Raw genomic sequence first — 13044 nt, forward strand, 5'->3', positions numbered from 1 at the left:
AATCAGGATGACCCTTTAAAGCTCGGAGTGCAGCAAAGCTCCCTCTAATTAAAGATAATCCAGAATTATCATGCTTAATTATTTTCAGAGCATTCTTTGAGGGTTTTTTTCGGTCTCAACTGGGATGCGGGGCATCTCTAACCACAGGTGCCACGTAGGGCAAAGGCTGATTTTCACCCAGGAAACGAACTGAAGGGGATGTGTTTCATCTTGCCCCACATTCCACAGCATCTAACATCCTCTCTCTGCGCAGCTGTCATTCTAGGTCCATCTTCCATGTGTCCTGGTTGGGGTAATGCAGCATATTCCTTACCAACAAGCACCTCTGTTCTCTTCCAATAAGCTGCTGCTGTTAAACTGTGTAAGATTTTCTTTGCTTCATTTGCAGAATTTTTTCCAAGTGAGGTCTGGAGAGCACCTGTGTCTTGTAAAAAAAAATGCAGATGCATCTGGCCTTCTTAAAAACAAGTCCCTGGTTCCTCCATCTATAGAACTAAATCAGGCTGTCTTGGGATGGTGTCCAGGAATCTGCATTTTTCCACAGCAACCCCAGGGTTTCTTTTCTGCATATTAAAGTCTGAAAACCCTCGGTTGGGTGGTTGAACTTTGCCAGAGAAGTCATCTTCACAAACCATTCCCCTGGCTCCTCATACCCTTGGTAGTACAAGCAACCTCCCTCAACTTGCATTCTCTCCCACAATCAGTTCACCTTATATACATCTCATTATTTCTGTTACCAGCCCCAATGCTCTGCTTCCTATGTCACCCACAGTCAGTCTGTTAGGCTGTTGGGATGCATTTTATGTTCTTCCAACCCCTGTCCCCTCTGTCCCTGCCTCTTTTGGCTTTTCTCCTTTCCTCATAAGCATTGACATCACTAGGGTTTTCCTCTATTTCTTCTTACTGCTTATCACATAATTATGAAAATTTAACTCAATTTTTCCATGTCATGAAGTGTTCCTTACACAGGACTGAAAATCAGCTTCCAAGCATGTCTAATACAATAACCAACTTCCAGTGAAGTTTATAAAACAAGCTGTTGGCCAAGATCCATAACAAAAGTAACAGTGTCTGTATGTCTATCTTGTTGCCAGACCAGGAATGGCATCTTTTGTACATTGGCTTTAGCATCATTCTGTTGATTACCCGGAAATACTGAATCAAATTATGAATGGTTCCCAGCCCTGTGCAACCCTCTGTGCACAACTATGCTTTTTTTTTAATGTTGTTTTCCCTTGTGCCAGTTCTCTTAACAGGCAGGGTGAAACTCATCTTTTTGAGATGAGCAAATCTGACTAGTTGCTCTCAATAACATGTTTCAGGTAAACAATTTTGCACATGGGTAACCGAGACCACAGGTTTGCTTTGTCTACTACATGTAGGACAGGAAGTACATGGATGGAGATGTTCCCAGCATTGTGGGTACTCCCTTGAGAGAAGCAAAATGTTTTATATGGTGGATGGTCATTTTAATGCATTCATTAACCTGGGAGCTGTTGCCTGTTCCTCTGGGGGACAGAACAAAGCAAGGGCATCCTTGGTTGGAATGACCTTAAATTTGACCTATTACTTGTATAAGGTGCTTCCCTCCCCTCCCCAGTTTTAACTTTGGGAACCTGGGCATTTTTCCTGGATGGCTTTCTCCACAGAGGAAAACTCACAGCGAGGTCAGGGCCAAGGGCATTCAGCTAGAACTCTAGGGGCAGCACCAGCCCACACTGTGCTCCTCAGCACCAGGGCAGTGTTACTGAGTGCGACTGAATTTAGGGCGGAGGCGATGGCAATCAAGATCTGGAGGGTTTAACTGATGATGATGAAATGAGGCTAAATGAGGGTGGTGTGGTCACATGACCGCTGAGGAGGCAAGCAGGGTAACTGTCTCCCCGCACACAGAGGGGTGATCTGAGGACACCGCTTCCCTTCCGAGCCCGCCTCACAGGAGCGCTGGGACACATCCCAGTCTGTGCCATCCCCGGGGTGGAATCGCACTGCGCTGTCCCCAGAAGCCCAACCACAGCACTTCATTAGCATGAGCAAAATTTACAGCTTATCCTCACTTGGAGTTCTATCAATCGGGTTTTCAAAGATGATCTTTCCTTTGCTTTTTACTAGATTTCCATAAGTCCTTTCTGTCTAGGAGTTTAGTATTAAAAACATGTTTGCACTGAAAAATATTTAAAAACATTAAATAAGTTAGAGATGTAAATGCTACATGCAGGAGTTCATTTCAAAATGCAGCACACTTGGAAGAACATACACTTTTTTTTGTGTATGCAGTGTTCTTTGGACCTCAGTTTCCAGTCAACTGAAATTTTGCTTGTCACAACGTGAAATCTGATGACTTACATTCACAATACAAAGTGGGTCACACCCATGAAACCAGCTCAGTTCTTGTAGTTGGTACGGACAGCCCTCAGATTTCTCTCAGTGAGTTGGCTGCCTGGGGGGTTCAGTCAGAGGGTCCCATAGGCTGCTAACCTTGGTCTGTTCCCTTCCCTTTCCTACAGACTCCTAAGCCTCTCTTAAAACCTAGGGGCAAAATAAAAGTCAGAGGACTGAGAGAGTAAAAAGAGCTGTGGAGGAGGTTACAGTAAGCAGGTTCTTATCAAGGAATGGTTTTCAGTGACTTGGAGTTAATGAACCCGTCTTGCTTCTGAACCAGGGAAATTATTTTTAGAAGTAATTTCAAAGGAGGACTGAGCAAAATGTTTGTACAATTGGGTTGTTACTTAAGTAAATATGCATCTTTAGGCTTAGACATGTTTACCTGGGTATCTGAGGTCTAGAACTTTAAAAAACATAGTTAATGGGGGGGGGGGCAGCGAAAGCTAAAAACAGCTGTATACCAGAACATGCAAGATTAGAGCTGGGAGGGAAAGGTGAGACTTTATGATTCAGGTGTGAGCTCAGCCCATTCAAGGCTTCTGAGTCTGGCTCCATTTTACACCACAAATTGGAGGCATCCTTGACATTGTGAAGTAATGCGGTGCTGAGTCAGAGGGTGAAGTGTTCAGTGTAAACAGGACTTGTTTCATGCATTTAAAACTAAATTGGTTCAAGGTGAAACAATGGTGTTAATGAGATGGTAGTTCTGGAAAGAATAAAGACTCGGTCATTCAGTAGAACAACCAGCAATCCAATCTTGACTGCTTTTGTTTGTTATAGAGAAAATGCAGTGAAAACCAGAAGGCAGCGTGCTGTATCAAAGAGTGATCCAGTGACCCTCAATATTCTTCAAAGATGCTGGTCAAAAAATATTACAAAGGAAGTCTTATTTTCATGTATTCCTTCACCATTTAGCCAGAATAATGTAATGCAGGAATTGTGATGTAATGAATGCATACATTTTCTTACTGGGCTACTACTTCATTTTATGCATTTTAGAAGGATTTATGCTCCACAGGTACTTGGACTATCTAGTTCATTAAGCAAGTTAGTATGCAGTCACTTCCATCACGAAGTTGCTTGTAAGTCCATAAAGACATAAATACTGCTTCCATGAGAAAATCATATACTTGATTTTTACATCATTTTAGTCAGCAGCACTTTTTTCAAAGGTATAAACACCACTGACACAAGGACAGCTCACCCTGTAAAACACTGTCCTCTTACTGCTGTCACAGGAATGCTCGGGGACAGTGGTGGTCCCGTCTACACCGAACGTGAGGGAGGTAGGTGCAAAGCCGTGGATGAGTCCATTCCTGTGCCCAAGACCCTGTATCCACAGAAGTCAAATGGCTGCCATAGAAATCCTGAGTTTATAAATATAGTCATGTTCAATTTTTTGAGGGTGCTAGAAAATTGCGACTGTATGAGCAAATGGCAAGGTGGCAATAAGTAGTGCCTCATTAGCCGGTAGACATCAAGGACCCAAAGACAAGCGTTCCAAGCTGTTCTAGGAGACATTTGGTCAGGAGGGAATGCAGTTATAATGGGATTTTCAAGTCTGGAAGATTTAAAGATGAAAGTGCTGGAACACGTCTGTGGTAAGAAATCTACGTTTTCTAAAAGTTTTATTAAACTCTTTTATAACAGTTTTATTAATCTATGTTTTATCACTGAATTCATATGATTATGTACATCTTATTTGTATATTTCATGATTACTCAGACATGATATGAAGTATAAAGATATCAGGAAGCAGGGATATTATTAAATTATTTTGATAGGTTTAGTTAGATCAACCAATCATCTGTGCAGATATCCACTTACAAGGCAAAATGACTAGCAGATACCCAGAAATTATGGTGTTAAATAGGGTGACTCAAGCTTACAGATGGAATGTATTGAGGATTCAGTTTTAAAGTAAGTTAAGTTAAAGCTCAGAGTAATGGAGGTATTCTCACAGACACCATTTCTCTTACCCCTTTGTAAATATGATATCATGATGTGTACGTCATGAATAAAACAGTGCCATGGGATAGGCAACTTTGTTTCCTCTCTCCTTTTCTTTCTTTTTTCCCTCCTTTGTAATCAGTGTAGAAGCAGGATGGCCCTCCATTCCCAGCGTTTCCTGGCTAAAGTCTCCCTGTCCTTTGTCTCAGCTGAAACTGCATTTTCTCAGGGAACCCTAAGACTAGATTTGCTCTTCCTGTTAGATGTCCCAGCAGCACTGGCACCTTGCCTTCAGTCACTGAGCACATATATAATGAATTCCTTTTTGGTATCTGACTGGCCTGAGAGTGTATGTATTGACGCTTGAGGGCTGGTAACTGCCCTTCCTTCTACACTGCTGTGGTCCTGGCTCCCACGGTGCGATGGCCCACAATAAAGGTCTGTTTAGTGAATGAGTGGATATGTGGTCAGCCAGTTGGCATGTGGGATGACAGGCCAGTGGCAGCAAGCTCAGAAGCGCCAACACGCAGAGCCCTTTGATGCCTGGATCAAGTGGCAGCTCCAGTTCACCGGGCTGGGAAGCAGGATGAGAGACAGGAGAGAGGCCGCCCCCCTGCCCGGAAGCCAAGGGCTGTGTGCTCCCCAGTACCTGGGAGACAGGCCTTCAGGGAGTCACTTCCCTAGAGCTTCTTCCAAGCTGATACTGAATCCTTCCGCTCAGAAAGAACTGAACCACTGCTTCACACAACCTAACAACACAGAACAGAGATGCCAAATCTATCATTCTTCCTATGTTCCAGAATGCTCTGGGAACATTTTTCATTGGTTGCAGTTTTTCTTTTATTTTGATAAATTAGGTATTGCCACATAGGGCCTGCGGGCTTTATCTTTAATGTGCATGAGAATAATCTGTTGTACTTGTTAATATGCAATTCCTGAGTTCCATCCTCAGGATTTAGCAGTCAAGAGTGGAACCATAAACAACCATAGCATTTCTAAGTTTTAGGGGATTTTGTGGAACTAAGTATTCAGGTAACATGGGCCTTCAAAATGCACCCTCTCCCTTTCGGGTAGTTGCTAACCCTTGCCATTTCTCAGCTCACGGTCCTGTGGGTTTGTCCTATTGTTTCATCTTTTTTCCTTAAAGGAGCATTTTCCTCTCCTTTCTTTAAGGAAAAAACAATTACTTTGATTCCTGCTATCCATGAGGCAAAATATTCTAACCCTGGCCAGGTCGCTCAGCTGGTTGGAACATCGTCCAGTCGTGGATTGGATCCCCAGTAGGGGAGCGTATGGGAGGCACCAATTGATGTTTCTCTTTCACGTCAATGTTTCTCCCTCTCACTCTCTCCCTTCTCGCTCTCTCAAATCAGTAAACATACCCTTGGGTGAGGATCTAAACAAAGAAACAAACAAAGCACGATTCTACCTAACAGTACGGACCTGGGCTGGGATGGATAAGACCTGGGTTCTGTTTGTACCTAGGTACCTAGCTTCGTGACCTCAGGCAGGGAGTTAGCATTGAATACCTCTTGGCATAGTTACCTCAGAGAATAGCTCTTCAAAACCCCCTCAGACTGATGCTCTGAAGAAAAAAAATGAACCTGGATATGGGACTTACGACGAGGACAAGGGAAGGACATTACAATAACTCCATGGCACGCTTCTGACTTGTGTCACTGCACCCAGTGGTGGCCAGGCGAAGAGGACCACCTGCTGTCTCACTCACTTCAAGTTGGGGCACCAAATGCATGTGGCGCCATGGCCACAACAAGGTACTTCACGCCCTTACACTTTTTCTTGCATGCGCCATACTTCTGAACATATGTTTCATGGCTCATTGACCCAACGTTATGAGAGTTTAGTCAATATTCAAGGAGTATGTTCACATTCTCAATGGCAAAAGGCACATTTTGATCAGTGCTTTAATAAAGTATGCAAATATTATGTGCTCATATGTAATTTCTAATAGAACAGGTACGAGAATCTAGTCCTCAGTGCCACTAACAAAGAACGCACGACACAGGAAAACCACTGCTCTCTCTTCCACCTTTTAGTCTTGTGATAAATTTGCATGCAGCAGGAAATACATCATAAAGATCAAGTATCTCGAGTGGAAATTAAATAAAACTTTGTCAAACTTGACAGAACCAATCATATACAAGAGAAATGACAAGACAAGCAGTCTTTGGGTTGAAAAAACCTTCTCCCCAATTTGCATGTTTTCAGAAATTTACATACATTATTTAAAAAACAATGGACTTGAGCTTGAAAAATTCTACAGACAGCAGAGAGAAAACTTCAACAATTAACTTGGAAGGACAAAAAGGGTAGAATTCCTCCCAGCACACACTCTCCTGCCTGATTTTTATCGAGCTCACAAAGCTCCTTTAGATCATCTTAATCCACTGTGGCAAAGTAGCTGAATATGGGATTCAGATTGTCTCAGAAAATTCTGTGCTACCAATCAGCGTTCTGACACTGCTCTTCTCTTCAACCTTCAGAACCAGTGACAGCAAAGACCAAAAAGCCAACCCACAAAGGACTCTAAAATGGCAAACTCCAAGAGCTTATTGCTTAACCCACGGAACAAAGATTCTTTCTGACACATCTGAATAACTTCTAATCCTAATATTTTAGCAGTGCCGCTAACTTTACACAGTGCCTTGCCCTCTTGCGCCCTTTCTCTCTGTTGTGTTTTCTACTTTTTCTTTCTCCCCCCACCCACCCCCACCAAAAAAAGATCAGAACTAGGGTGTCGGTGTTTTACAGCAAAGGGTGTCTGCTTAACAATTACTTTCCCCAGACATGCATAAATATTTAAGTTGACAACTATTCCTGATTTACAGTGCAACTTTATAGCAGATAATACTATCACTGGTTATGAATAACATCATGGTATGCTGCTACAAACTGACAAGACTAATGTGACCACTAAATCAAAACCTCAAATTACAAAGAAAATAGTTCCCCGTCACAAGAGCTGCATTGAAAAGTGAGAGCTGAGATCAGAGCATTAACAAGGCTGATTGATCTATATATGATGAGATGATTACTTATATGAAGATTATTGCGAGAGGAGATGACAAGGCTTATAGATAAAAGCCATTTCTCTGATCCATGGACACTTTTTTGGGCTTAAGAGCCCTTTGTAAAGTTACTCAAGATACCTCTGCATCACAGTAAATTTGGCAGCCACAATATTGGCAAACAAAGGAGACATCAGTGAGACAGCCATCTGTGAATGCATTTTCTCCATCCATCCTGGCCATTTGGAGAGAAGACCAAAACCACCAGAAGAGGGGTTCGGCGAGGCTTCTCGGAGACCACAAACAATATGCTCCACTGTGACCTTGTAAAGTTTTCCTGCTAATTAAAAAAAGAACAGGTACACACTGGCATTCCCACTGGCAAGCATGAACAGTGCAGTTTTTGTTTTTGTGTTTTAAGACAGAGCAAGTCTAAAATTGCATTTATTTCCCCCCCAACTGTATTAAATAGGGCCCTCTTCTGTTCCTGCCGAAATCTAAGTGTCTAGATGGAGATTTTTCAATCTTGTACCTGGACTTAAAAGAAATGATCTATAAACAATCACAAATTGCAAAAGTAACGATTAGTGCCATAAGAAAGATTAAACATTCCTGGGCCATTGTTCTCTCTCCCTTCTGATTCCTGGCCTGCATCCCTCTCTGTCTTCTTATTGAAATCAGTTATCTATTGCCGCTTGCTGAATCTGAATAACGGCTCGCTGCTAGAACATGCCTGGCTTAAAACAATCAATAAACTCTCATTTTCTTTTAACAGTTTAATATTAATCTGGGGGATGGTGGGGAATGGCAAATGTGCATTACGGCAGCTCTGACCTCCTCTCTCAAGCTAGAGCTCTGAGCAAAGGATGATGTGAAAAGAAAATGAAGACAGGACGCAGCAGGAGATCCGAGATGATCTGTTAATGAAACTTTGGAGCTGCCCTCTGTTTTGATGAGTTCCCATGGTGATCAAATAGAATTATAAATAGGCTTTTGTAGTTGTGGTCAATTTTCTATCTATCGACATGATAAAACAAGACATGACACAATCATACACCATAAATCTCCCACTCTTCTCTGCTGTTGGGAATCGATGAATTATTGAACACAAACTCTAAAAAACAAATGAGAAATTTACTTGGGGTAAAAAACTTTCTGCAAGACAATATGCTCAGTAAACTCTCACCATGACTGGGTTTGCTCTTCCTCTATCAATTCAACTGAGTACAATTAGTACAAAAATTGTAATTGTCTACAAGAGAAATGCAGGCATCAAACATGGGGACCATAATAGTCTATTTTTAAGGAAAGGAAATACCAGGGGACTACAGATAGAAATAAATGCCAAGGAAATTAAGAGTATAGCTGTCCTGTCTTCACATCACGAGTGGTCTAAACAAATACGGGGGCAGAGGGGGTGGGGCTTGCCTGGTCCTCCCTCAGGAGAAAGGTACAAGGACTAGAGTAAAAAATGAGTCAGACCTATACCCGCCTTGCTAATAGGCTGGGACACAGTCAAATTTACGCCCTTTGGTGAAAACACAGGAATAGATAAGAGGCAGTGGTGTTATAGATAAAATCCCGTTTCTTTGCCAGATACGCTGTTACAAGAGACTTTGGACAGCTGTGTGCAGAGACTGGCTGGTCTCTAAAGGTTTAAGGTGTACAGATCAATGATTAACGTGTGGCTATGCCATTTCATTTAACATATATCTGCCTAAAAACAAAGCTACAAAGGCATAGACATGACAGCAATGAAATGCGCACTCGAAGGAATCCCCGGCCTTGCTGATTCCTGCGGAAGAGCCAGGGAAGGTCTCTTGCAGCTCAGATCATAGGTACTTGGTGGCGGCAGGCCAGATGACAGAATAGAAATTAAGAAAAACTCAGTGATAACACTTTGCAAGAAAAGCTATCAAACCCACACTTACAAAGATGTCATTTTAAAGGAATTTAAAAAAATTTTTAATTTTCCTGGTTATTGAAGAAATACATGTTTAGTTTAGAAATTTCAGAGACTATTGTAACTTATAGGAGGATGCCTAAAATCATTTATCCTGCCACCTACAGAGAACCACCAACAGCCTTCGGGTGCATTCCCTCCCAGGAGTTTTCTCCGTATATACACACTTATTCACAAAAGTCGGATGGTTCATGTCTGAGTATTTGTACAGCTAGAGTTTCAACTTGCAGAGACCAGGAGCTCTGTTTTCGCATTGTTTCTGTGAAAATCTTTCCCTCGCCCCCACTAATCCTAAAGTAGCTGTGTTTTTTTTAAAACTTGGTAGGTCCCTGCTACTGCTCATCAAATAAATGAATGAATGATAAACTTCCCTTGATCAGAAGATTTTTTATGATCAATTTACACAGAAAATATTATGTTTGACATCAAATGGAGTAATAAATATTTTTATAAGCTTTTTCCTCTTGGGAACTATTTCTTAAATTTAAGAATATTGGGTATGATTTTTTTAAATGAGCATTTTAAACATATTTCTGAAATATTCTTTAAGCTGTGTCACTGGAGGCACAAAAACGTCTAGGAGATGTCAGAACACACAGCGGCATGTTGTATGATGCGGTATGTTGTATGATGTGGTATGTTGTATGATGTATATTGCATGATGTGGTATGTTGTATGATCACTAGGTAGCCTCTGAGTAGCTCTTCCAGGACCATATCCCAGGCCACCTGCCTGATGAGGATGATGTGATTTACGTTTAGTGCCCAAATCTGCTTTGCCTGAAAGACAGGTTCAAGGTGAGTCAATACTATCTTCAGGCTCAATACTATCTTCCCTGGGGAGCAAGGCGGGGTAATTTTTACCCTGAGTCGCATTGGTAAAAATTAAAGTGGCAATTCGCAAATACAATAAGCAGTAAGACAATATCGTGGAAGGAACGCCTGCGCCTCAGTTTATATTTCACCACTGAATTCCTAAGAGAACCTGGTCAAGCCAGGCCCCACTTCAGCTTCTCTCTTCAAATTGCCGAGTTAGCAGAGGATTTAGGAGATCATGTAAAAGCAAATTTTAAAAGGATAATTGTGAAAATAAACAGGAAAAGTGATTTTTAAAAAATTTATTGAGTTTACTGGGGTGACACTCGTTAATAAAAATCACATAGGTTTCAGGCGTACAACTCTATAAAACACCATCTGTAGGTTATATTGTGTGCTCACCAGCCCAGGTCATGTCTCCTTCCAGCACCGTTTATCCGCGCTTTACCGTCCTTCCCCTCTTGCCCCTCTTGCTTCCATGGTGGCTTATGGAAGACTGTGTTGTGGCAGGACAATTTAGTCTGGGACAGATGGACACTGACCCTGTGGTACCTGAACTTGGGAAGAGAAGTTTATGTTTTTGAATAGGAAAAAGGGGGAGAACATGTAACTTCTGACCTTAAATCTGCTGTTATGTCTTCGGTGCGAACTCCACCCTACGAGCCGGGTTATGGAAACCACCAGCAAGTCCTTACGGTTTCAGGTAAGGCTAAATAAATCACAACTTTCTTAAAAAAAAAACAAAACAAACCCAACAACCCCTAGACAATGTTTTTTTCCCCCAGATTGTTTTAAACTTGGCAGTATCAGTGATCATGAATATAAAGCAGAACTAATAGCTCCTAAAAGTAGCATAATTCCTGATATTTTATATTTGTCTGTAGCTTACATCTCTTGAGATCAGCCATGCCTATGATGAGTACATATATTTATCCACTTCTGCTGATTTCTTGATGCACTGGGCTTTTCTCTTATATTATTTGCTACTGAGGATAAATGGGTTTAAAGGGGTTGTTTTTAAACCTATAATGGTAATAGCTACCAGTGTTTCAAAAGTCTCACGCTGGGGGGGTTTTCCCTAAAGAGTGGCCTAGGGAACCATGCTCTGGGAAGACTTCGGCATATTAACCTTCGTGATGTATTACATTAGATGGGCCTTGGACACAGGTCTGAGTAGAACAAAACCAAGGTTAACTGGTACAGGGCCTTTTCTAGGTCAAATAACTTCTAAGGAATTTATCAAATATAACTTTCAGAGTGTCATTGGAGAAGTGAAAAATAATACTAGAAGTCATTGTATTCCCTGCTCGAGATTTAGGACAGTTACATTACTTTAAAATATATCTGTGTTCATGGCTGTCAGATGAAATCCTAACAAAATCCACACATTTGCCACATCCATTACCACTGTAAAGAATTGCTTTGAAATGCTTGCTCTAACAGTTACACAGCTTCAACTTCCCCATTTGAAGCTGGACACTTCTGGTGCTGGTTGAAAGTCTTCCCTCAAGGACCAAGCAATGGTGCAGCACCTACCAGCTGCAAAGTTCTAGCTGAAAAGTGGTAGGCACCAACAGCTTCTGAGCATTTAGTGCTTCCCATGTCTTGTATGCGTACAAGTGTGCACTACATAGTCAAAATTTAATATCACAGCTGGTGATACTATCTCCTACATTGTTCAGATGAGGAAACTAAGGGGGGAGATAGCAAGCTTTCCCCCAACATCACACAGAAAGCAGATAGAAAGGCTGGGTTCCAGCCCAGCCCCGTGCTGACTCTGGGGCGTCCTCCTCACAGAGGCACATTTGGGGGAAGCAGGGGGAGGACTGGCAGCCCATTTGGTCTGTTTAACCAGATGCATAAAACAACTCTATTTTGTCTTCAATATGAATTTAACATGAAAAAGAAAAATGACCAAAACATATAAGAAGGAAATTTTTTGTTAGACTACATACAGTCACTAGTGTTTCCCATGCTGAAAGCTCACACTTTTCACTGTGAAGTCTGTGATAGGCCACACACCAACACAGGATCAAAACTGTCAAAGTAAGTTTCGTAATCTCCAGTCCTTCCTTTTACAAACACATACCTTCCTTTCACAAAAGCGGCCAGCCCTACAGGAACTCACAGAGAGGGGGAAATCTCTTCCTGAGAGACTCGTGCATGACAAAAAACAGTGCATGATTCGGGGTAAGACCCAGCTCATTGCTGGTATTTTGCACCTTAGGTAACTGGGCAGCAGGCGATGTTTCACAACCATTACATTTAGCACAACGTCTCCGTTCCTGGTTGTGTTTCTTTATGCTTTGCAATCACCCTCTTTAAAAAAATACGATAATAAAGACACGATCATCTTGTTTTGTGCTTAATAACTAGACAGATAAAAACCGTAGCTACTCATGAGTGCAAAAGTGAAGAAGAAAAACGGCAAACAAAAGAGGTAAGTCATTTGTTGTAAGAACCTACAAATAAATTAAACCTCGCCTAAGATGTATTGATTTTATGTGGCCTTGCCTGTAGAATAATGTCAAGGGTTCCTGACAATCCATTACATTCAATAGGCAAAATCTCCTTATAATTTTTTTTCTGCTTCCTGAACAATGTATAATCTATTTTTCACTTGATGAAAAAGCAGTGCCTTATAAGCTGGAGAATTCTTTAAAGTAGTGAACAATGCTGACACTTTGCATGTGGTAAAGTTTCTTCTGGTCACTTTTTCAGCATCATATATGGAGAACAATCAGTTATAACTGACATTACAAATGGGTTAAATCTAAACTCACGTATATTTTCTAAAGATACTAGTGGAGCCCAGCAAACTGAAAGTGGTTATTGGGTCAGGTTTATGGCAAAGTTAGACATGTCATGCTCGAATGCATGCTTTGTATTATTTTATGAGAAA

At 41.5% G+C, this 13044-nt stretch overlaps 1 protein-coding gene across 1 annotated transcript in view; it reads right to left on the minus strand.

Annotated features, from left to right (window-relative positions):
• The window catches only part of NPAS3 (neuronal PAS domain protein 3), an 854048-nt gene that overhangs the window by 152839 nt on the left and 688165 nt on the right, over nucleotides 1-13044 (minus strand). The gene's annotated exons all lie outside the window — the stretch shown is intronic.

Source organism: Sturnira hondurensis, unplaced genomic scaffold (genome assembly GCF_014824575.4).
Source record: "Sturnira hondurensis isolate 20B ecotype Veracruz unplaced genomic scaffold, ASM1482457v3 Scaffold0006655, whole genome shotgun sequence".
Taxonomy (NCBI): Eukaryota; Metazoa; Chordata; class Mammalia; order Chiroptera; family Phyllostomidae; genus Sturnira; species Sturnira hondurensis.